Source organism: Dermacentor variabilis, chromosome 1, assembly GCF_050947875.1.
Source record: "Dermacentor variabilis isolate Ectoservices chromosome 1, ASM5094787v1, whole genome shotgun sequence".
In the NCBI taxonomy this organism is placed as follows: Eukaryota; Metazoa; Arthropoda; class Arachnida; order Ixodida; family Ixodidae; genus Dermacentor; species Dermacentor variabilis.
In genome coordinates this window covers 186,710,371-186,733,763 of record NC_134568.1, presented here as the reverse complement: position 1 = coordinate 186,733,763, position 23,393 = coordinate 186,710,371, and the positions used below count along the sequence as shown (strand labels likewise).

General features: G+C 45.9%; 1 protein-coding gene across 2 annotated transcripts in view; it reads left to right on the top strand.

The window, feature by feature from the left end:
* Positions 1–500: 500 nt before the first annotated feature.
* LOC142589701 (uncharacterized) overlaps positions 501–23,393 on the top strand; it is a 118,305-nt gene continuing 95,412 nt past the window's right edge. Inside the window, exons 1-2 of one of the 2 annotated variants that reach the window (XM_075701252.1) lie at positions 501–682; positions 4,239–4,394. The gene's annotated coding sequence lies outside the window, so the exon portion shown is untranslated. The remainder of the gene's footprint in view (positions 683–4,238; positions 4,395–23,393) is intronic. The other variant, XR_012829916.1, reaches the window with a different exon arrangement.

Here is a 23,393-nt window from a genome sequence, read left to right as displayed (position 1 = left end):
CACAATGGTGCGGCACTGACGGGGTCCGACATGAAAGGCCTGCGAAATGTACAACGGGAACGGCTAGCTCACTGCTCTGGCTTGAGTCGGTGCGGCATATTGAGCAAGCGAGCCAGCTTGCGAAAGAACAACGGAAGAGAGGGCGGCGTCTGACTGCGCGACATGATTCACAGTCGATACACAGCAACGCACAACGCGCACGACACGCCGACGTGCACACTAAGCGCTCACACCGCAACGCTTCAACAGCGACAGCTTTAGTTTAGCGTATATATAGCGTACGCTTAACACAATCCAACCTTAGGCAAGGTGGCGATACTATACCGTTGTCACATCGGCCACATGACCAAGCATGTGGCCAAGGCAGGTGTTTTGTGGCCGCGGCTGCCGTGTGAAACCGGGCTGTGCATAGTTCCGCAATCGTGCGCGTTTAGACAGTCGTGCGTTTCTTACTGTTTTCTGTTGTACTGTCCTTTGTCAAGCAAGTATTGTGCTTTGTTTTCTTACTTGGCACTGCGTGCGCAGCGATTTGTTTGCACGATTTTAATTTGGAGAGCCGCTGAGCTGTGACCAAGGCTGCCGTGGCTGCCGTGTGAAAGCGGGCTCTGCATAGTTCCGCAATTGTGCGCGTTTGGGCAGTCGTGTGTTTCTCACTGCTTTCGGTTGCGCTGTCCTTTGTCAAGCAAGTATTTTGCTTTGTTGTCTTACTTGGCACTGCGTGTGCAGCGATTTGTTTGTATGATTTTAATTTGGAGAACAGCTGAGTTTTTCATTCGAGAGCGCCGAGTGGGGGGCACCGATTTGCTTTCAAGCTCATTGTCTGTCGCTATGGTTATGTGAGGCGCCTTTTCAGTGACGTCGTAATTAGGGCGTTAGGAGCAGTATTGAGATGAAAGTTAGAGACGAAATGTAGCTTTTAGGTGCCTGGCATCGGGATCGGCCGTCATGCGTGAAACTAGCAAGTTTTGCAGGATGCGAAGAAAGGCGGGAATTGCAGTGTCTGCGCACGCCTATATCCTCTAGACAGCCGTCACTGCGGTATTTCAGTGTTTGTATTTCAATGTTGCAGACAAGAGAACTGACAAACGGCCTCTTTGTTAATGTTCATTACAAGTACGGTAGTGCGAGAGATGAGGTGAAGTGCCCTTCCAATTTCCTTGCTTGGGCTACAGCGCACTCGTAGAATATTGCATGAACCACACCGTGCTGTTATCGCTTGCGATTCAGCTTCTTCGATTGTGTTTTGGCCCCTTTTTTTTCATGTGACTGGTATTTTATAGTCTTAAGAGGAATTTTGCATATGTCCGATATGAGGGGGCCGAATTCGATTTTCTTCGGCGCCTCGGTATGCTAGCAATATATTTCGCTGCTTCTAGCTTTGTTGTTGTTTTGTAGTTCGCGATCGGATACCGCATATACTATGTGTAACTCACAAGTCGATACTGCATTCGTGAGTCGTGAATCCCCTTGGCGTAAAATATCCTGTTACTCAAAGTAGTCACTATTTTTTGCTGTTTGTGACTGGTGCTGATCTCCACGCTGCGCGGCCTCGAACTCGGCCAGCACACGCCGAGTTCGTGTGTCTGCCATCGCTGTTGGATTTGGAGGCGATCCCAAATGCTGTCCCCCAGATATTGTGACCTTGAAGTTGGGTGCGGGAGTTGGCCGAGGTTGAGGAGGACTTTGAGATGAAAAATTGAGGTTTATTTACATTATTTACAGTGAGAATACAAAGAAATTAACAGTCATTTCGGGCCGGCAGCAACTCGGACGATGCGGCCCGTGGCAAGAAGCTCGAAAGAGATGAATGAAGGAATGCTCCCTTGCTGCTCCCGGTCTCTGGCTTTTAAGCCCTTCAGTGTATCGAAGACACGTCACGTTCGGCCAATCGGCGAGCCCGCTCAGGTGACGCCATTTTCGGCCAATCGGCGAGCCCGCTCAGGTGTCGTCATTTTCGGCCAATGGTAGGCGCCCGTGCGATTGTCACACCCAGCGCACAGTGTCGCTCCTTGGGCACCAATTGTCCCAGCGCTTACTTCTCTTTGCGGTATTGCCATTCTGACTTGCAAGCGCCGTCACAAAGGCGGATGGGGGCGACGTTTCAGTGCTACAAAGCAGCTTTGCTTGGGCCCTACGTTACCTGGAACCGTGCCAGGCTCCCACTACACTTTCGGGAAGAGTCAAGCAGGGAATAGCTCCACCTGCGGCGCACGAGGTGGGGGACGCCAACTTGTTTGCACGTGCCGCGCCTCGGGAACGGGGTAGATGTGCTTCTGCGCTCCTTAATTAGCTGTGACGCGATTCGATGTGGTCTGGTGAACTCGAAGTAGGCTCAGGAAAACGTCCCGTATCTAACAACGCACGGAGTTTTGGAAGCGCTCGCGCGGTTTTTTCGATCTGTGCGCTGTTCGTGCACTTCGCGCAACAGGACATGTGCTGTTCTTGGTCCTTGTGCAACAAATTTTCCAAGCGTATGTCAAACGGAGGAACCTCTCCTTAGGCGTTTAGACATGTCAGTTCATTAAGTAAGTTGATGGGTAAAAGTGCACATTATTTGCTGCTTAGAGTTCATGTAATATTGTCATGCAATGCCGCAGAGATCGAGCTCTCCACATGTCAGTTACGAGCGCTCTCGTTTGTGCGCTGGTTTCTGGCTTGGAGAGAGTGCTCTGCCTGCTCTCGCCCATTGGTGCTGGCATACGTGGCAAGCAACTGTTGCCGAAATTCTTCCCATGAAGGTAGCGCCGCTTCATGATTAACGTACCATGTCCTCGCTGAGTCTTCTAACGCGAAGTACACGTTGCGAAGCTTCCGTGCCTCGTCCCAGCCGTTGAAATCTGCGACTCGCTCGAAGTGTTCTCGCTAGTCTTCCACATCTTCGAACGTATCGCCGTGGAAGGACTCGGGCGTGCGTGCTCGGTACACGATGAGCTGAGACGATGCCACCGGGCTGGTCATAGTTGCACCGTCGCTGGTAACTGTTGCCTGCACTGCTGCAGCAACAGGAAGCAGTCCTAACTCGGGTAAAACTCTTGCTTGGGCTAGTTGGTTCATGCTTGAAGTAGGAAAGGCAAGGCCCAGAAGACCAGGACTCAAGAAGGTCCTGTCCTTTGTGTTCTTCTTGAGTCCTGGTCTTCTGCGCTTTGCCTTTACTACTCCTAACTCGGGAGGGTCTCCTCGGAGGCGGCGGCTTGTGCGCTAGTGTACTGGGGTCAGTTCTCTGGATTCCAATCGCTGAGGGTCGGTGCTCCGCTCTCTTACGAACAAGGGACTTCCAATCATACCCTGCACCTCCACCAGAAATGTAGCACTCTTCAGTGAAGCACACTAAACAAACTGGTTTATTGTGGGCGTACTTGTGCCCGGAAACTCAAGGCTAAGGCACTTTCACGCAATTTTCAAGCAGAGTGAACAGGAGCCTATCGACAGTGAACCGCGTCTCCACACCGAACACACTTTCACGCGCCCCGGAGACCAGGAGCCACGCCGTGACTTCTCATTGGACGGAGGGGACTCGAACGCTGCCGTGTGCGCGTGCACGAGAGACACGCGCTGTCTCGCCATCCGCATGCCGTTGCTGGCGCTCTTCTGATGGTGATGCGATGAGTAATGCCTAAGGGTTTTAGCGATGAGGCGCTTGGAAGGGTACCTCACAGGTCTCCTCGATTTGGCTGCACTTTCTGCACTAGTTCAGGGGGTGCAGCACTCTAGCACTCGATTTGCCAGTGCAGCTAGCGCCACCTGCACTTCAGCACTGGATTTGACGTCGTGCTGCATGAGTTCATGTACACTTTGGCACTAGACTCTCCGCAAGTACTTTCTCGTGCACGTAGTGCAAGGCTCTTGATAGCAGACGACACATGCGGTTCCGTGGCCATGCGGGTGTTGGTAGACGGCATCGACGGCGCCTGTTATTAGTAACGCAGCACGGACGCCAGTTTTTTTTTTTTTCAGGATGTGTACGCAGCATCTTGTTAAGGGCGCTTTCCGGTTTCAGCTGCTGCTAAGTGCACTGAAGGCCGGGATTTTCCCACAGGTCACAGTCGTTCGTATTCATTTTCACGAGCTTACCGCCACTTCGACGTTAAGTTTACGCGAAACCACATCGGTCCATCGTTTGAAACGTTGTGCCATATCTGATTCAGAAAGGTGTGGAAACCGTGCTTGGCCATGCTTTCTGAAAATGATGCCGAAGTTGAACTAATTTCCAGGTACTAATATATAAGTTCTTTCCACAGGACCAAAAATGCCATTGCGCGCACGTTTACGCTCGCGGCACACACCAACAAAAGAAAAGCCACAGCCGCCAAGTCGCAGCAGACGAAGGCCTCTACGCTTACAACGAAGGCGCCAAATAAAACAACGGCCGAAGGAAGGAGACACGAGACAACCACGTAGGTGCACTAACAACTGAGCATTTTATTTCTTGACGCAGGAATAAATACCTGCTGCCAAGGTGTCTGCACTTTTGTCCTCGATTTGACCGCTGCACCGAAAGCGCTAGTGTCGCGCTACACTCACACTTCAAGAACTGGCGCTGCACTGGCACGACACTTTTCTGAACTAATGCAAAAAGTCCAGCTAAATCGAGACCTCACGCGAGTGCTCGTAACTGGCATGTGGAGAGCTGTTTGCAGCAATATGGGTTATTTGCACAGCAATTTTAGCCTTGCATTGCGGAATTAATGTCTGCATGATTAATTTCACATATTGGTCCCTACCTGGATGATGATGATATGTGGTTTTTAATGGCGCAAGGGCCAGTTATGGCCAAAGAGCGCCATGTCCGTGTTAATGAGTTTGCAATGAAATCATGAGTCCGATGAAGTTGGTGTGACGTGGCTGTAGAGAGGCCTAAAACTGAGAGCTATAAGTTGCATAAAATACACAAGGAATAAAAATATGAGAATGGCTGAAGTGGGGTATGCTGTAAGTATAGGATGTTCAACAATGGTGTAATAGCGTTACATGAATAAAAATGGACAAGTGATTGTTGTTGACAAATAGCACAACAGCCTCAGCTGGTCCCTTGAGTACAAGGGCCTGGAGGCATGTGCTATAACAAAGGTTCACATCGCAACCGTGGCCTCTCGCAAGAGGCCGTGTTACGAATTTCTTGCACAGAAAACGTGGAGCGTGTCAACGTCGTTTAAAAAGGCTAAGGTAGATTGCATGTGAAATAGCGGTTCTCTGCCTAGAAACAGTGCCAGGTGAAGTGGTATACACTGACTGTATGCTAAAGGGAAGTGCTTTTTCCTTTCGGCTTGTGTTTCGCGGCATTCTAGGAAGACATGCTGAACACTGAGTGTCTCCCCACATCTACTACACATTGGACGCTCACCGCCACTTAACAAAAAGCTATGTGTACCGTAAGTGTGCCCTATTCTGAGACGACAGAATAGGACATCACTTCGTCTGGACTTGGTCAGTGATGGCCAGTATCCTAAATGTGGCTTAACTATGTGGAGTTTATTAAGGGTTTCCGAGTCCCATTTATGCTGCCAGTAGGTTCTGAGTTGTTTCCGTAAGTATGGCTTTAGGTCTGAGAAGGGAACGGCTGCGGACATGTTGCAAGCTTTTGTGTCTAAGGAGGTAGCAATTCGGTCTGCCAGGACGTTACCTTCAATACCTCTGTGTCCAGGCACCCAGCATATCGTTACATGTTGGCCAGAGGCATAAATAGTACACAGGAGAGAGAAAAGATCTGCAATTATTGGATTTCTGTGGTTGAAGCATGACATCAATGTTTTCACAACACTTAATGAGTCTGTGTATATGACCGCCTTACGTAGTTTTAACTGTTTGATGTGTTTTGCAGCCGACCATACTGCATACGCCTCGGCTGTGAAGATGCTTGTTTGAGGGTGCAGAACATCGGACTCGGAAAAGGATGGGCCGACGGCTGCATATGACACGCCAGCATGTGATTTAGACGCATCTGTGTAATACTCTGGACAAGGGTATTTAAATTGTAATTCCAGAAAATGCATATGAATGTGCGCCTCTGGAGCGTGCTTCGTTACCTCCACAAATGACGTGTCACAGTCAATGGTTCGCCACAACCACGGTGGAAACGGCTTGGCAGAAGCCATTAGTCTATTTTCACGAATATGAACATCCATCTCCTCGCTCAGCTTTGTCACACGGATCGAGAATGGCTCTCTGGCTGTAGGTTTGTTGTGAAAGAGTGTTGCAGAGGTCATATCGTTTATGGTGGGATAACAAGGATGGTGTTCATTAGCATGTACTTTCAGAAAATAATTAAATGTAGAATATGACCGCTGCAGATCGAGCGACCATTCATTCGATTCGACATAGAGGCTTTGAATCGGACTCGTCCTAAAGGCACCGGTGGCGAGGCGGATACCAAGATGATGCACAGGGTCCAGCATCTTGAGAGCACTGGGTGTAGCTGAGTGATACACAACGGCACCGTAGTCTAAGCGCGATCGTACAAGGCTCCTGTAGAGGTTCATGAGGCATTTCCTGTCGCTTCCCCATGTTGTATGTGACAGTATTTTCAGGATGTTCATTGTTTTAAGGCATTTAGCTTTCAAATACTTGATATGAGAAATGAAGGTTAGTTTTGAGTCGAGTATTATGCCTAAAAATTTATGTTCAGTGTTGAGTGGTATGTGTTGTCCATGCAGCATAATATCAGGATCTTGTATCAAGCCTCTCTTTCTAGAAAAAAGTACACAGGAGCTTTTGGAGGGGTTTAGCTTGAAGCCATTTTCGTTTGCCCATTTTGAAACCTTGTTCAGTCCGAGCTGGACTTGGCGCTCGCAGACAGCAAGGTTACAAGACCTAAATCCTAGTTGTACATCGTCTACATATATTGAATAAAAAATTGAGGATGGAATGACTTCGCGGATGGAGTTCATTTTCACAATGAAGAGGGTGCAACTAAGCACGCCCCCTTGTGGCACACCAGTCTTTTGAGTGAATAGCCTGGACAGGGCATTGCCCACTCTAACACGGAATGTGCGGTTAGTCAAGTAGTTTTCTATCATATTTAGCATATTGCCGCGTACGCCCATCGCAGATAGGTCTCGGAGGATTCCGAATCGCCATGTTGTGTCATAGGCTTTCTCCAAGTCCAGAAATACAGAAAGAAAAAATTGTTTGTGTATATAAGCCTCTCTAATATTTGCCTCAATGCGAACAAGGTGGTCTATTGTTGACCTACCCTCCCTGAAACCACATTGAAGGGGATCAAGTAGACGGTTGCTTTCCAGGAAATAGATTAGACGCCGATTAACCATTTTTTCATATAATTTACACATGCAGCTCGTTAGTGCTATTGGTCTGTAACTACTGGCTAATGCGGGGTCTTTGCCTTGCTTATGAATTGGGATGACAATCGCTTCTTTCCATGAGGATGGAATATGCCCAGATAGCCACATGGTGTTGTAAAGAGACAGAAGTGTGTTCAATGTTTCTGGATGCATATTCTTTATCATTGCATACATTATGCGGTCACCACCTGGTGCTGAGTTGCCGCAGGAACTGAGAGCAGCCTTCAGTTCAGCGAGACTAAACGGACGGTTATAAGGTTCATCTGCTGCGCATTTTCGTTCAAGGCGCTCTCGCTCTATGCGTTCCTTGAACTTTAGGAAAGTTGGCGCATAGTGTGATGCACTAGAAATATTTTCAAAATGCTTACCCAGGAGGTCTGCCTGATCTTTCATGGTGTCGCCTTGAGCGTTTACTAAAGGAAGCGGTTGTGTTTCCCTGCCCTTTAATCTGTTCACCCTGTTCCATACCTTACCCTCATCCTTGTACGAATTTATCCTACATATGTACCTTTCCCAGCTTTCTCGCTTAGCACGTCGTCGTGTTCTCCTGCCCTGTGATTTTGCCTTCTTGAATTCAATTAGATTCTCCGCATTTGGTGATCGACGAAGCCTGCCCCATGCCCTATTCTGCCTCTTTCGCGCTTCTTTGCAATCTTCGTTCCACCACGGGACACGTCTTTTGGATGAAAGACCATTTGTTTGTGGTATACACTTATGCGCTGCGTCGATAATAAAATGAGTAAAATATGATACGGCATCATCTATAGTATAGTATTCTAAAAAGTCCCACGGTAAATAAGTACATTCTTGAAAACTTTTCCAATCGGCTGAGGCTAATTTCCATCGAGGGACATGCGGTGGAGAATCATACTGTGTTGTTAAGTTTAGAGTGACTGGGAAGTGATCACTTCCAAAAGGATTCTTGATGACATTCCATTTCAGGTCAGACAGAAGACTAGCAGTGCCAATTGCTAAGTCTATAGATGAGTATGTGTTGTGATGCACACTGTAATAAGTCGGCTCCTTCTTATTAAATAGGGATGCACCGGATGTCAAAAGAAAATGTTCTATCAGCCGACCTCTCGCGTCACAACGGGAATCTCCCCACAGGGTGTTGTGGGCATTAAAATCACCAACGAGTATGTAGGGTTCCGGAAGCTGATTTATAAGGTTGTAGAAGTCTGTTTTGTGAAGGTGATAGTTTGGGGGTATGTAAATGGAGCAAACAGTAACCAACTTATTAAAAAGAACTCCTCGCACTGATACTGCTTCGAGGGGTGTCTGTAGGGCTACATGATGACAAGCTATAGACTTGTCTACGACAATTGCTACGCCACCGCACGACGCGTTAGCCTCGTCACGGTCTTTTCTGAAGATGGCGTAGTTACCAAGAAAGTTTGTTTGTGTGCTTTTCAGATGAGTCTCTTGAACACACAGCACCTTTGGGTTATGTTTATGTAGGAGTTCCTTGACATCATCTAGATTGTGAAGAAGACCCCTGACATTCCAATATAATATTTGTGTATCCATAGTGAAAGTGTATGGTGATGTGTGTTCAGGAGAGGAAAACTATGTTATCCCACAGGAACCTTGCCAGGCCCTGTGATGCGGGATTTGCCTTTTTTGGGCAGCTCCTGAGAGCTTCGCCGATCCTTCGGCGTCCGAGACGCCGATACACTTGATGTATCCATCGCCTCCATAGAGGCGCTGGATGCCCGCTCGCGGTGTACGTTCGCGGGTGTTTCGGGCTTCTCTGTGCGAACAGAGGCCCTAGAAGTCATGGAGCCCGCAGGTCCGGTGGACTGCTGGCTCTTGCTGGGTTGCGGAACAGCACTAGCTGATCCCGCAGTGGGGGCGAGTGGCGCTACCGTCGGTCCACTTTGCGTGGTCCTAACGGCCGCCGAGAACCGTTGTGGCACTGCCCCCTGCCGTGCCACGTCGGAGAAAGAAGGCCCCACAAACGAGAGGCGTTTTCTAGCTTCTTTGAAGGAAATATTTTCTTTTACTTTGAGCGTGATAATTTCTTTTTCTTTCTTCCATAAGGGACAAGAGCGAGAGTATGCCGGGTGTTCACCGTCACAATTTGCACAGTGGGGTGGATCATTGCAGTTATCTGCAGGGTGCTCATGTGATGCGCACTTTGCACAGGTGGTACGGCCCCTGCAGCTCTGAGAGCCGTGACCGAATCTTTGGCACTTAAAACAGCGTCGGGGGTTTGGAATGTATGGTCTTACATTTATTTTCATGTAGCCGGTTTCGATTTGTTCAGGCAGTGTGCTCGTACAAAAGGTAAGTATGAGGTGTTTTGTCGGAATTTCTTTGTCGTCACGCCGGATCTTAATTCGCTGTACATTCGTAACGTGTTGGTCTTTCCAGCCTTCTAGGAGCTCTGTCTCAGTCAGTTCCAGCAGGTCCTGATCTGATACTACCCCTCGTGTACTATTCAATGAACGATGAGGACTTAGAGAGATTTGGGTGTCGCCAAGCGAGGTGAGCTTTTGCAGATTTTCATGCTGAGCTTTATCACGGACTTCAAGGAGAATGTCACCACTGGCCATTTTCGTGACTTTGTATCCTGCACCTAGGGTCTCAGTTAGGCATTTCGCGACAACGAAAGGTGATACAGTTCTTACGGTCTTGTCGGGGGTTTCGCTGTGAATCACGTGGAAACGTGGAAAAATTTCAGTGGGCTTATTAAAGAAGTTGAAACTTTCTTCGGTGCGCCCTCTTTTTGTGAGAGGGCGATCAGGAAGCCTGGGGAAAGAAGAAGCCATAAAAATTGGAGTAATTTCGGCAGTGGTGTCAGCCACCCACCATGGAGCCCAACAAGGGGACGTGACAGGCCTTGTAAATAAACGAGGCCTGCCATCGCCAGCTGTACACAACCACTATAACCAAATATGATACAACCAAGCTTGGTTATTTCACACAAGGTTAACCCTAGCTGCCAGAAGGATCAGAAATTCAGAAGTGAGAAGAAGACAGGAAAGCTGGAAAGTGAGAGAAAGACGAAGGGTCGAAGGAGAGAGAGACAGGAAACGGCAACTACCGATTTCCCCCGGGTGGGTCAGTCCGGGGGTGCCGTCTACGTGAAGCCGAGGCCAAAGGGGTGTGTTGCCGCCGCCGAGGGGCCGTAAAGGTCCAAACACCCGGCATTGGCTCAACCCCCAGGATCCCCTTTTCCCCGGACACGGCTAAGCCGCGCACGGCTACACGCGGGAGGGTCCAACCCTCGTGTGCTCGGGTACGTGGTGTCGCAACACACCAAACGCCTGCTGACGCAGACGCCCCTGCGGGGCCCTACCTGGAGTTCTTAGCAGAAAATGTGATTACAAGGTGACAGTGTGCCAATAAATGCAGCAATATCGGACTAACGCTTGGTAACTTAGCGTGGTGTCTTGAATGGTATAATAAGCAGATGACAGATGACATAAAACGTGACAATACCTTAAGTACATATAGTGGCTTTAATTCTTGCTTCATTGCAATGTGCCAACTGATCGTTCTCAATCAGTCCACTGGCATCAACACAGTGGCCCCTGGTCAAAAGGCGGTAAAATATGTGGTATACACTGGGGCATCTTCCCTTATCTGCTTTAAAGGACGTCCTCCAAATCGTTCAAGAAATGCAAGCGATCAGAGTGCTAGCACAAGAAGGGCGAGTGAACGCAATTTACATTGTCATTACATAGTTGAAATGCTTAGTGTACTTAATGTGGAATCTACATATTATGTGCCCATTTCATTGAACAGGCTGTTCAAAACAATTTCCACAATACATTTTTATAGTTAGAATTGGTTATGTTTATTGTCCTATATTATGTTTATTGTCCTATATGAATACAACAATCAAACCCCTGCCCTCAGTCCCCAGCAGCCGCGAAGCAACAGACCACGGCGGCGGTCAGATCTGTGACGCTGCAGAGGGTGCTAAGAATACCTGGCTCCGGACAGGCCGCCATTGGAATCTGAACCTGGCAACGTTTAACGTTAGAACGCTATCTAGTGAGGCGAGTCTAGCAGTGTTATTGGAGGAATTAGAGGGTACTAAATGGGATATAATAGGGCTCAGTGAGGTTAGGAGGACAAAAGAAGCATATACAGTGCTAAAAAGCGGGCATGTACTGTGTTACCGGGGCTTAGCGGAGAGACGAGAACTAGGAGTCGGATTCCTGATTAACAAGGAAATAGCTGGTAACATACAGGAGTTCTATAACATTAACGAGAGGGTGGCAGGTCTTGTTGTGAAACTTAATAAGAGGTACAAATTGAAGGTGGTACAAGTCTATGCCCCTACATGCAGTCATGATGACCAGGAAGTCGAAAGCTTTTATGAAGACGTGGAATCGGCGATGGGTAAAGTCAAAACAAAATACACTATACTGATGGGCGACTTCAATGCCAGGGTAGGCAAGAAGCAGCCTGGAGACAAGTCAGTGGGGGAATATGGCATAGGCTCTAGGAATAGCAGAGGAGAATTATTAGTAGAGTTTGCAGAACAGAATAATATGCGGATAATGAACACCTTTTTCCGCAAGCGGGTTAGTCGAAAGTGGACGTGGAGGAGCCCGAATGGTGAGACTAGAAATGAAATCGACTTCATACCCTGCGCGAACCCTGGCATCATACAAGATGTAGACGTGCTCGGCAAGGTACGCTGCAGTGACCATAGGATGGTAAGAACTCGAATTAGCCTAGACTTGAGGAGGGAACGAAAGAAACTGGTACACAAGAAGCCAATCAATGAGTTAGCGGTAAGAGGAAAACTAGAGGAATTCCGGATCAAGCTACAGAACAGGTATTCGGCTTTAACTCAGGAAGAGGACCTTAGTGTTGAAGCAATGAACGACTATCTCATGGGCATCATTAAGGAGTGCGCAATAGAAGTCGGTGGTAACGCCGTTAGACAGGAAACCAGTAAGCTATCGCAGGAGACGAAAGATCTGATCAAGAAACGCCAATGTATGAAAGCCTCTAACCCTACAGCTAGAATAGAACTGGCAGAACTTTCTGAGTTAATCAACAAGCGTAAGACAGCGGACATCAGGAACTATAATATGGATAGAATTGAACAGGCTCTCAGGAACGGAGGAAGCCTAAAAATAGTGAAGAAGAAACTAGGAATAGGCAAGAATCAGATGGGTGCGTTAAGAGACAAAGCCGGCAATATCGTTACTAATATGGATGAGATAGTTCAAGTGGCTGAAGAGTTCTATAGAGATTTATACAGTACCAGTGGCACCCACGACGATAGTGGAAGAGAGAATAGCCTAGAGGAATTCGAAATCCCACAGGTAACGCCAGAAGAAGTAAAGAAAGCCTTAGGAGCTATGCAAAGGGGGAAGGCAGCTGGGGAGGATCAGGTAACAGCAGATTTGTTGAAGGATGGTGGTCAGATTGTTCTAGAGAAACTGGCCACCCTGTATACGCAATGCCTCATAACCTCGAGCGTACCGGAATCTTGGAAGAACGCTAACATAATCCTAATCCATAAGAAAGGGGACGCCAAAGACTTGAAAAATTATAGACCGATCAGCTTACTGTCCGTTGCCTACAAAGTATTTACTAAGGTAATCGCAAATAGAATCAGGAACACCTTAGACTTCTGTCAACCAAAGGACCAGGCAGGATTCCGTAAAGGCTACTCAACAATAGACCATATTCACACTATCAATCAAGTGATAGAGAAATGTGCCGAATATAACCAACCCTTATATATAGCTTTCATTGATTACGAGAAAGCGTTTGATTCAGTCGAAACCTCAGCAGTCATGGAAGCATTACGGAATCAGGGTGTAGATGAGCCATATGTTAAGATACTGGAAGATATCTATAGCGGCTCCACAGCCACCGTAGTCCTCCACAAAGAAAGCAACAAAATCCCTATAAAGAAAGGCGTCAGACAGGGAGATATGATATCTCCAATGCTATTCACAGCATGTTTACAGGAGGTATTCAGAGGCCTGGAGTGGGAAGAATTGGGGATAAAAGTTGATGGAGAATACCTTAGCAACTTGCGATTCGCTGATGATATTGCCTTGCTTAGTAACTCAGGAGACCAATTGCAATGCATGCTCACTGACCTGGAGAGGCAAAGCAGAAGGGTGGGTCTGAAAATTAATCTGCAGAAAACTAAAGTATTGTTTAACAGTCTCAGAAGAGAACAGCAGTTTACGATAGGTAGCGAAGCACTGGAAGTGGTAAGGGAATACATCTACTTAGGGCAGGTAGTGACCACGGATCCGGATCATGAGACTGAAATAACCAGAAGAATAAGAATGGGCTGGGGTGCGTTTGGCAGGCATTCTCAAATCATGAACAGCAGGTTGCCACTATCCCTCAAAAGGAAAGTGTATAACAGTTGTGTGTTACCAGTACTCACATATGGGGCAGAAACCTGGAGGCTTACGAAAAGGGTTCTGCTGAAATTGAGGACGACGCAACGAGCTATGGAAAGAAGAATGATGGGTGTGACGTTAAGGGATAAGAAAAGAGCAGATTGGGTGAGGCAACAAACGCGGGTAAACGACATCTTAGTTGAAATCAAGAAAAAGAAATGGGCATGGGCCGGACATGTAATGAGGAGGGAAGATAACCGATGGTCACTAAGGGTTACGGACTGGATTCCAAGGGAAGGGATGCGTAGCAGGGGGCGGCAGAAAGTTAGGTGGGCGGATGACATTAAGACGTTTGCAGGGACAACATGGCCACAATTAGTACATAACCGGGGTAGTTGGAGAAGTATGGGAGAGGCCTTTGCCCTGCAGTGGGCGTAACCAGGCTGATGATGATGATGATGATGATGATGTTTATTTTCATGGCCTGGATACAGTGTTGCACTTGCATATATTGTGCTCATGCCACTTTCATAACTCATAAAATTTAGCAAATATTTCATTGTAGTTTAAGTGTGTTGCTGTATGCTTCATTAGAAGCTACAAAAATTTGAGTGTGAGGCCTGCCGACTTATCTGGCAAGCACACCGAGTGGAAACACTTAAAGTTCAGTGCTACCAAGTGAAGAGGGAGCGCATATATGTACCAGCGATGGTATGTGGGCAAGTCGTCCTGGTGAAGCCACTGAATCTGCATTTAAAACATTTAACTACCAGATTAATGCAAAATTTCGTGTCCACTTCGACGAAATGGAACACCAGTGCAAATATCTGGGCATACCTATCCAGGGCAGCAAGTGTGTCTACAATGAAAACATTTCAAGTACCAGCATGTACGGCAGTGCCATTGTCAGCGGAACTGTAGAGTACAAAGTGGTGTGCTCCAAAGCTGCTCATCAATGAAACTCTGCCTGGACTCTGTGCCAAATATTTTTCGATGTGAAAGTGAAGGTGAACTGGTAAAGCACGACTCGGGGCTACATGTGTGAAAGGTTTCTGTCTTTCAGAGTGCTTTTTACAGCGAAGCTGTTAGCCCGTACTTGGTCGACATTTTTTGTGTCCGTGTCCGTTACCGAAAATGTGGGCCGATTGCGGCGGCAGTGCATGCCTAGAAGCGATGGCTCATACCCCCGTAAGACAGAGGCTTCAGCAAAGGGAAGCGCACAGTGCATTCTTTGGAATCACAGATACAGCATACAGAACAGCGTACCTTTTAATAAAAAGCAAGCGCAAAAGAAGCATCCGAGCTACATAATGGATGATAAAGTGCGCCTCGTAACAATGCGAAGCACGTAGCGCTCCCCACATATGTTTCCCGGTAGCGATTACTGCTGCGCAAGCTGCCGCGGCGATGGCAGCTTGCGACGTGGGAAGTGACGTCCCTATAGCCTTGCGTATACAATAAAGAAATAAGGTGCTATAGCACCTGATTTCAGTGTTGTTGCGGCACCGCTACGGGCGGGGGCGTGTTGTAAAAATTACCATCACTCTAAAGCAGTAAAACACTGCATATCCCCACAGCAGTTGTAGTGGTGGTATTAAACAGCTTTGCTGGACATCCGCTTTCGCAGGGCCGGGATGGCGAGCAAATTTCTTTTATTTAATTTAGGAGACTGGAGATGTGCGCAAGGTGTACTAATGTTTCATGGGTTTGCATATGACTAATTGTGACTTTATGCCTGTTTTTGCGAGAGTGGTACATATGTGCCTTTTGTACAATGCTGTTTATATAAATCGATTCGTATTTATTATGACCATATTTCCTTGGTTACTGCAGCGCAGCTTCCTGTGCATTCCAGGTAATTTCCAGGTTTAAAAAAGTTAATTACGGGGTTTTACGTGCCAAAACCACTGTCTGATTATGAAGAATGCCGTAGTGGGGGACTCCGGAAATTCGGACCACCTGGGGTTCTTTAACGTCCATCTAAATCTAAGTACATGGGTGCTTTCGCATTTCGCCGCCATCGATATGCGGCCGCCGCGGCTGGGAAATTTCCAGGGTTATACAAGTTTCTAGTAATGAAGCTTGTACATTCATTTCTCGTGTACTAGGGTACTAAGATTGTTTTAGTTATGTAGCGTTACTCAGTCTCATCGTACTCTGCATTACAGTGGTGCTCACTTGTTAGATTTTCTTGTTTGAGTATTCTTTAGGATCATTCACTAGATCGTTCTTTAGTTTTATGATTCTTTTAATTATCTCAGAATTACTATGCTTGATGTACTGTACAGGCAATATTTTCAATTTTAACATGTTCCCGTTGTTTGATTTTTATCATACGATTGATTTTTGATGGTATGTGTCGTTATTCTTTTTTCTGTTCTTTTCAAGCTTCTAGATTATTGGTAACATTGCTTTAGGCAGATACCATGCGAATAAATCTCGCATCTTCATTCTGCTTCTTGCAGTTGCTGTGATATCAATTCCTAAATAACTCTAGTCTGTTCATCCGATTGCACCGTACTATTTACTGTGCAAAATAAGAAACTTTAGCACACTTCGAGTTCTTGCTGTTCGTCATTGTATAAGTATACTTACGAATTTCATTTATGCATGTTCTAATCATTGTTGATCCATTTCTAGTTCATTAAGAATTGTTTCTGGTAGTTTTAGTCATTCTTGATCTGCTTTTAATTCGATCTACTTTGCATATATTTCTCATATATTTGGCTCAAACCTTGCATAAGTATTATTTTTGCAATAAAGTGTTGCTTTGTGATATGCTCATTTCATGCGCTCTTGGCGCAAGAACCATAGCCTGGCTGATTGTCAAGACGCGCCCGTTTCTTAGCGGGATGCCATTCCCATTTTGGTTGTAAACATCGTTGCTGCATACTAAAGGCGGCATTGCGGATTAATTTCCTGGACATGAGCTTTTTCACGTCGCTTGGTTGAGGATGCGTCGTCCTCTATAGGCAACAGTGCTTGGCACTGCGCCAGGAGCTCGGGAGCACTAGACACCGACGCTTCGACTCATTTGGAAGCCGCGAAAACGAGCTTCAAGTTATCGTAAATCTTTCAAGACGACTTCTATAAGCTTTTTGATGTCTTGAAAGCGTTTTGAAATCATATATGAAGAGCCCTGGCAAAGGGATTATTTGTCTTTCCCAATCTTATTTCAAGACCAGCCTTTCGAATAGGTTTTGAAGAGCTGTTCGAGATCGTCTGAAAAAAGTAATTAAGCCGGACATTAGCAGACACATACGACGTTTCAACAACGAAGTTGTCTTATTCGTGTCTTCTTCAGACCGTTTCTTTCGTATCGGATAAACGCTATAAAAACGTTATGTATCTCTTTTGTGCTACAGGGGAAGCGCCTATAGTAAGTGGGACGACCGCAACAAGCTCACTATTGTGATATTTTACTTGACGGACCTGGAAAACCTATGGTTTCGCAATCATGAATCAGATCTTAACACCTGGTCGGCTTTCACGACAGCTCTGACAGAGGTATTTGGCCGTCCCGCCGTGAGCCGGCTTCGTGCTGAGCAGATCTTGTGCGGTTGACTGAACGCAAGGACGAGAACTTCACAGTAACAATGAAGACGTTCTCTCGCTCTGCAAACGCATCAACTCATCTAAGGAAGCAGGAAGGAAGAAAGGAAAGAGAAAAGCAGAAGGCAGGGAGGTTAACCATAATAACATTCGATTGGCTACCCTGCACCTGCAGGGGAATGGGAAAGGGGAAAACAAAGACGATAGGGAGAGAGAGGAGGGAAGAAAAGATCAAGCATGTCATGAACGGCATCGATGACTATGCCTTCCAGATGTTTGTCGCCAAGAATCTCCGGTCGATCGCCGAAGTCATACAGCTATGTCAGCAGTACGACGAGCTGCGCAACAGCGTGCTTCAACACGTTGTGCTGCTCAGCATGACACCGCTGATCTATCTCCCTTGGATTTCAGCCGCGACGCTGCTGACATTTCGGCTTTAATTTGATTTCATTTATTTATTTTCACCTTAAGGGCCAGGAAGCATTACATAAGGGAGGGCTTTAATCTTTGTGACAATGTTAGAACAAATGTACAGAACAGTAAAGAAACAACAATAAACAAAAACAAGCCAGGAACAATTGGGAAAAAAGGTGAACATCGTGTTGGAGTAAGGGTGTTGCGGCACCGCTACGGGCGGCGGCGTGTTGTAAAAAATACCATCACTCTAAAGCAGTAAAACACTGCATACCCCCACAGCAGTTGTAGTGGTGGTATTAAACAGCTTCGCTGGACATCCGCTTTCGCAGGGCCGGGATGGCGAGCAAATTTCTTTTATCCTATCTCTCAATTCATTCAGAAATAGGAATTCATTGCTTAATTACCGATCTTACCCACCCAGGGTGGGTAGGATCGGTAATTAAGCAATGTGGTTATTTAATACTATTTCGTGGAACGTTTTACGGTCAGTGCATGACACGGTATCTTCTGGGAAATGGTTTCAATGGGTTATTGCGTCAGGGAAGAATGAAGTGTTCATGGCAGATGATCGGGTGTTATTGTGTGCTATGGGACGACTGTGGCTTAAGCGAGAGGATGTGCTAAGGGTGTATTTAACAGGAAATGCCTGGAGTGTGGATGGCAGTAAAATGTGTGAAGCAAGCAGAGACCATAGATGATCCGGAAAGAAGCAAGTGATGGTAGTTCAAGTGTACGTTTTAGTGCGGTTATGCTGGTTTCACGAGAGTAAATGGAAGTTATAAACCGAGCAGCGCGATTTTGTATTGCTTCTATGTCATAGGTAAGATATGACTGGGAAGGGTGCCAGATAGATTATGCATATTCTAACTGCGGACGTACGAATATTAGATATGCTAGCTTTTTTTATTTCTGGTGATGCGGCTTTCAGGTTTCGCTTTAAATATCCTAGGGTACGTGAAGTATTAGAACAGATGGTGTCAGTATAAGTTAACCATGATAGTGTCGATGTCATGTGAACGCCGAGGCATTTTTAAGACGGGGCATGATCGATAGGAAAATTATTGTGTAGGTGTGACTGGTTAAGCTGCGCCCACGAAACACGGAAGCAGCTATTTGATGTCTAAAATATGTCTTAAACGGCTAATTCAAAAGTCTAGTAGCTGTCTTGATCAAGACATTTTGTAGGCATGGACGTCTAGAAGTACTTCAGTAAGCCCTGCTAATGTTACGCTAAAAGTTGGCTAATGGACAGCTTGACAAGGACAACTGAAGGCTTCTATTAGACATTCCCTCAAATTTTTAAGGCAGCTGTTAGAGTAGCACGAGGTTTGCCCACAGTTACAACTTATTTTAAACGAGGCACGGACATCAGAAAAAAGTTTATATTGTCGAATAGATTGATGCACAGGTAGTTTTTCCAGATGTGAACCATGAGAGTAGTGTAGTGCCGCCTCATTGGTCAATTAGTGCTTTTTACTTAGACCAATCAATTGTATTGTGCCTGTCAGAATTATTTTGCAAATAAAAGATCTGTATTGTATGTTGATATGCCAATGCTCGCCCATTGACCTAAACAAGAACGCCTCTGCATGAAACATGTCATTATTGACAAAACTTCACCCTGCTGGGTCTCCACCGAATTAAAATAGTTTCTAACAGGGAAACATTTTGTCAGTGATGCTGCAGTTCAGGCAAGAATTACATCCTGGTTTCAGCTACAGGGAGCAGGATAGCCTGACACCAGTATACGAAACAGAACGCTGTGCTGAAATGAATGGTTAAGAAATAAAGGATAGTTCACATCTGGAAAAACACTCTGCGGACCACTCTAACTGGCAATATGAATATATATTTTTTCGATGTCCATGCCTCATTTAAAAGTAAATTGCAACTTACTTTGTGGGTGCCCCTTGTGAGGTAACGCCACATGCTTGCACAGCATCACGCAGAAATAATGACCACTTCTTCGGAATACCACCCATTAGTGAATTCCTTGCACGTTACCGGAACTGAAAGGTAAATCATAATATAATATGCATAATATGCTGTTCTTTAGTACACTGTACTATGAGTTTTTCATGCATAAAACATGATTTCAAGCGAAAATCCAGCAAGACATCTACTTCACACCATGTCACATAGTCACACTTTATTATGTAATAAATTACAGCAGATACAGAAAGTGTAATTGACAAGAGTGACAAATAGCAGCAAAGGTAATCATGCATGAATCCTGAAGATGATTGCCACCACTGCCAGAGCATGCCAGCCTTCGTAAGAGAGCACTGGCTACCCACAAAAGCTTGCTGTAACAGGCCAGGCGTGAAGGTTCTTGTGTCTCGACACAACAGTTCTTGTAGACATAGGCAAGCCTGCGCAGAAGGGGGAAAAGGTGAGGGAGGAAATGGGAATGTTCAAATTGGAACTTCAATTAGCAATATGTGCTAAGTAAAAAGTTTAGCTTACATTAAAAATAAATTTAAGCACTCCTTTCTCTTAAATTACGGGTATATTAAGGTATGTATGTGATGATGTTTAAAATCGCTAGTATATTTCTTGGCATGTAGTTGTTAAATTACAAAGCAGTCAGACAAAGCCAGCCTTCAAATTAATATATGGTGTTTTGTGGCTAAAAAGCACTTATGAACTTGTCAAACAAGTCTGAGAAGCTTCCTGCAAAGTTTAATCAGTTTAAAACAGTAATCCACTCTGCAGGTAAATGATGTACTAACTGAATAAAAACGCTAAATAGCGTTTTATATTGTTAAAGGGGTTGGGACACCAAATTTTGAGGCTATAAAAAGCATGTTGTAGGCTGCTTCCGTATGCAAGGACACCCAGAACGAGGTATTGGACGCTGCAAACATTCCAAAATAATTTTAATTCAGCTCCAAAGAGTCATTAAAAACTCCTTCTCGTAGTCGAGACCCATCGCTAGCGCGGCAGTTACTACGTCACAGAGGAGGAACGAAAATATTGACGTCATGGCACACCAGCACAAAAACGTGACGTATGATGAGTGGCGATGAAATGCCGATTACGGAGCCTGCTGAGCCGAGCAGCCGAGCATAGCCTCCACTATGACCGAGCTACAGGCATATAGAAATCCTTTCTTAATGCAAAGAAGGGGTAAGGCGTGCAGACACGGACACAAGAGGGGAGAAGTGGACAACACGAACGCCGCACGCCGGCCCGCGAACGGCAAACTGCGTGCGGCGAGTTGCCCTGCGGACGGGCCTTTACACGTTTGAGTCTAACACTAGCCGGCCGACTCCGAAAGGGACCAGGATATATGCGGCGTTCGTGTTGTCTGCTTCTCTCCTCGCATAGTCGCATAGTTCGGCAGCTCGGAGCGGACTCTCCTTCGCTTGGCCTTTCCACGTTACCGGCCCGTCCATGTTACCGGCACGGAAACTCGCCGAACGCCGTTCGCCGGCCCCCGTGCGACGGCGGTTTTGCTCGCGAACGGCGAGATTTTCTTGCCGTAGAGAGGACGGGCCCGGGACCCATTTGTGCGGCAGCCGTACGGAGAAGCGGCCAATCAGCGACCGAGGAGTAGTCACTCTGGCATCGACGGCAGCTTCACCGCCTCTGATCGTTCGGCGCCGCCGATATCGTCGCTAGGCCTTTTCCGGTTCACTTCAAAGCTAAAGCTTACGGCGCTTCGGAATGAATCACCGACTCTCACAAGCCGCAATATTTTCTTACCTTTGTTGTCGCTCTTCGCGATAGTTATAATAATCGCGACATGCACTTCGAATCGCCAGTTGTTTACCTCTGCTGGCAGAGCACGCGTATGCGCGAGCAGACGACGCAGCATAGTTTTACGTCACTATTTTTTGTGGCCCACATGACCAAGCCATGTTGCATTTCCTCCTCTGTGACGTCATAGCATCTCCAGGAGCCCAGAAACCGAAACCGAAATCGCTCGGTATAATAATGCTATTATTAAATTATTTATCGGATATATATGAATCCCGCTGTGTGTATCGTGCTCCCTGAAGCATGACGCAACGTTTGAATCAACAAACGCATGAACGAAAATTTTGATGTCTCCACCCCTTTAAACCAAAAGCAAGTCTAGCATTTTGCACTGTCTAGGTGTTGCTTTCTTTTCAAATTTAAAGGGACACTTAAGTGAAAAATGATTTTTTCTGCATCAGTAAATTAGAGTTCTACAACACCAAAAACACAACTCTTACAACCATAAGACGTTTGGTAAGCCAGAAAAAGCGCAAGAACGAAATACGGGTGGCGACGCCTACTTAAGTTCCCGCACCTGGGGGCTGTGACGTCTTGGATTTTGATGGCATCTTCTAGGGCCTAATAATTGTATATAGCGGCACAGATTGTCTACAGTGTGTTCTAAAGGAACAAAATATTAAACATGGCAAGTTTCTGGAACCTTTATTCAGCCAACGCGGCCCAAATGCGAAAACATGCTTTGGAATCCCTGACGTCACGTTGACGTACCGGCGCTGGGGTTTCGGCGCGAAATTCGAATACCGATACTTGGATCTTCATTTTCTCATCTAATAATCAAACTATTCTTTCGAAATGACTACCTGCAGGGTTCTCAAACAATGCTTCATTAGTCTAAACTGAATTATTGTTTCGCTTTAGTGTCCCTTTAAACATGACACAGTACAGGGTAAGCAGGTAGCATGGAAATGAGCACTGGCGATAAAGTAGTGTCCCCAAGCAACACTTCTAGGCTGGATCAATCACTTTTATTGATATATTTTCATGTGACCCTAATTGGCTTGGGGCAATCATTCACACCAATGACGCATCATCTTAGATGGTACGTCATAAAAATTGAAAATATCTCATGATGTGATTAAACGATAGCATTGGCCTTGTCTTGGATGTGTTAACAAGCTTGTCGCGCAAGAAAGTGCAAAGTGATTTGTATAGGTAGCAAATTCATAAGTGCATCTATAACCTCAGGTAATTCTGAGCATCTACGTTGACTCGCAATTGAGAAGCCACTGCACACAAAAAGAGGTATTCAATAATGGTCCATGTTGAATAATTGCCCACCTAGTGAAAGGTCGAATGTGGCAGCCTAATGTGCCAGGGCAAATAAATTGCTAAATTCTGATAACACCTCCATTGATATTATTGAAATAGATGACAGAAAACAGCACAGGTAAAGTTATAGTTATGACAAAATTTTAAAAGCTCCTCTGCAAACTGCTGGAACCCTCAGCTTCACGCCTGTTCTATATGCACATATGTTGCAGCACAATCTCTATTTCAGACGCAGGCGCCTCCACACATCATTGTGCGATCTCCTCACAAAAAGGTGAAGAAACAGTCTGCACAAGCTACCTGATGTGATTCATTTGCAAGCGCCAGCCAAGTGCTGATGGTGGTAGAGCCAAATTGAAGTTCGGTCGTGTATGGAAGCCTCGGGCCATGTTTTATCAGTTGTAGCGGCAAAGCATACCTTTTGCAGCACATACATAAATCTTAAAGTAGACTCCTTGCTGATGCTGTACAGTAAATTCCTGAAAAGAAACTAAATCACATAGAAAACATTGAGAATACAGAACTAATCATATACTGGCTTGAATACATTTGTGCATTAGGGAAGCCAAGTGTAATGTACACTGCTGTAGCAAATTTTTACTCATGTGTGGAAAATTGGTAAATGATGACACAACAGAGCTAATTTGTGAGTTCCTACATAGCACTGAATACCTACACTTAAATTTTGTAAGGCTGGGAAACTAATTAATAGTAGAACTGTGTACGTACACTGGGACTGAGAAATTGGTTATAA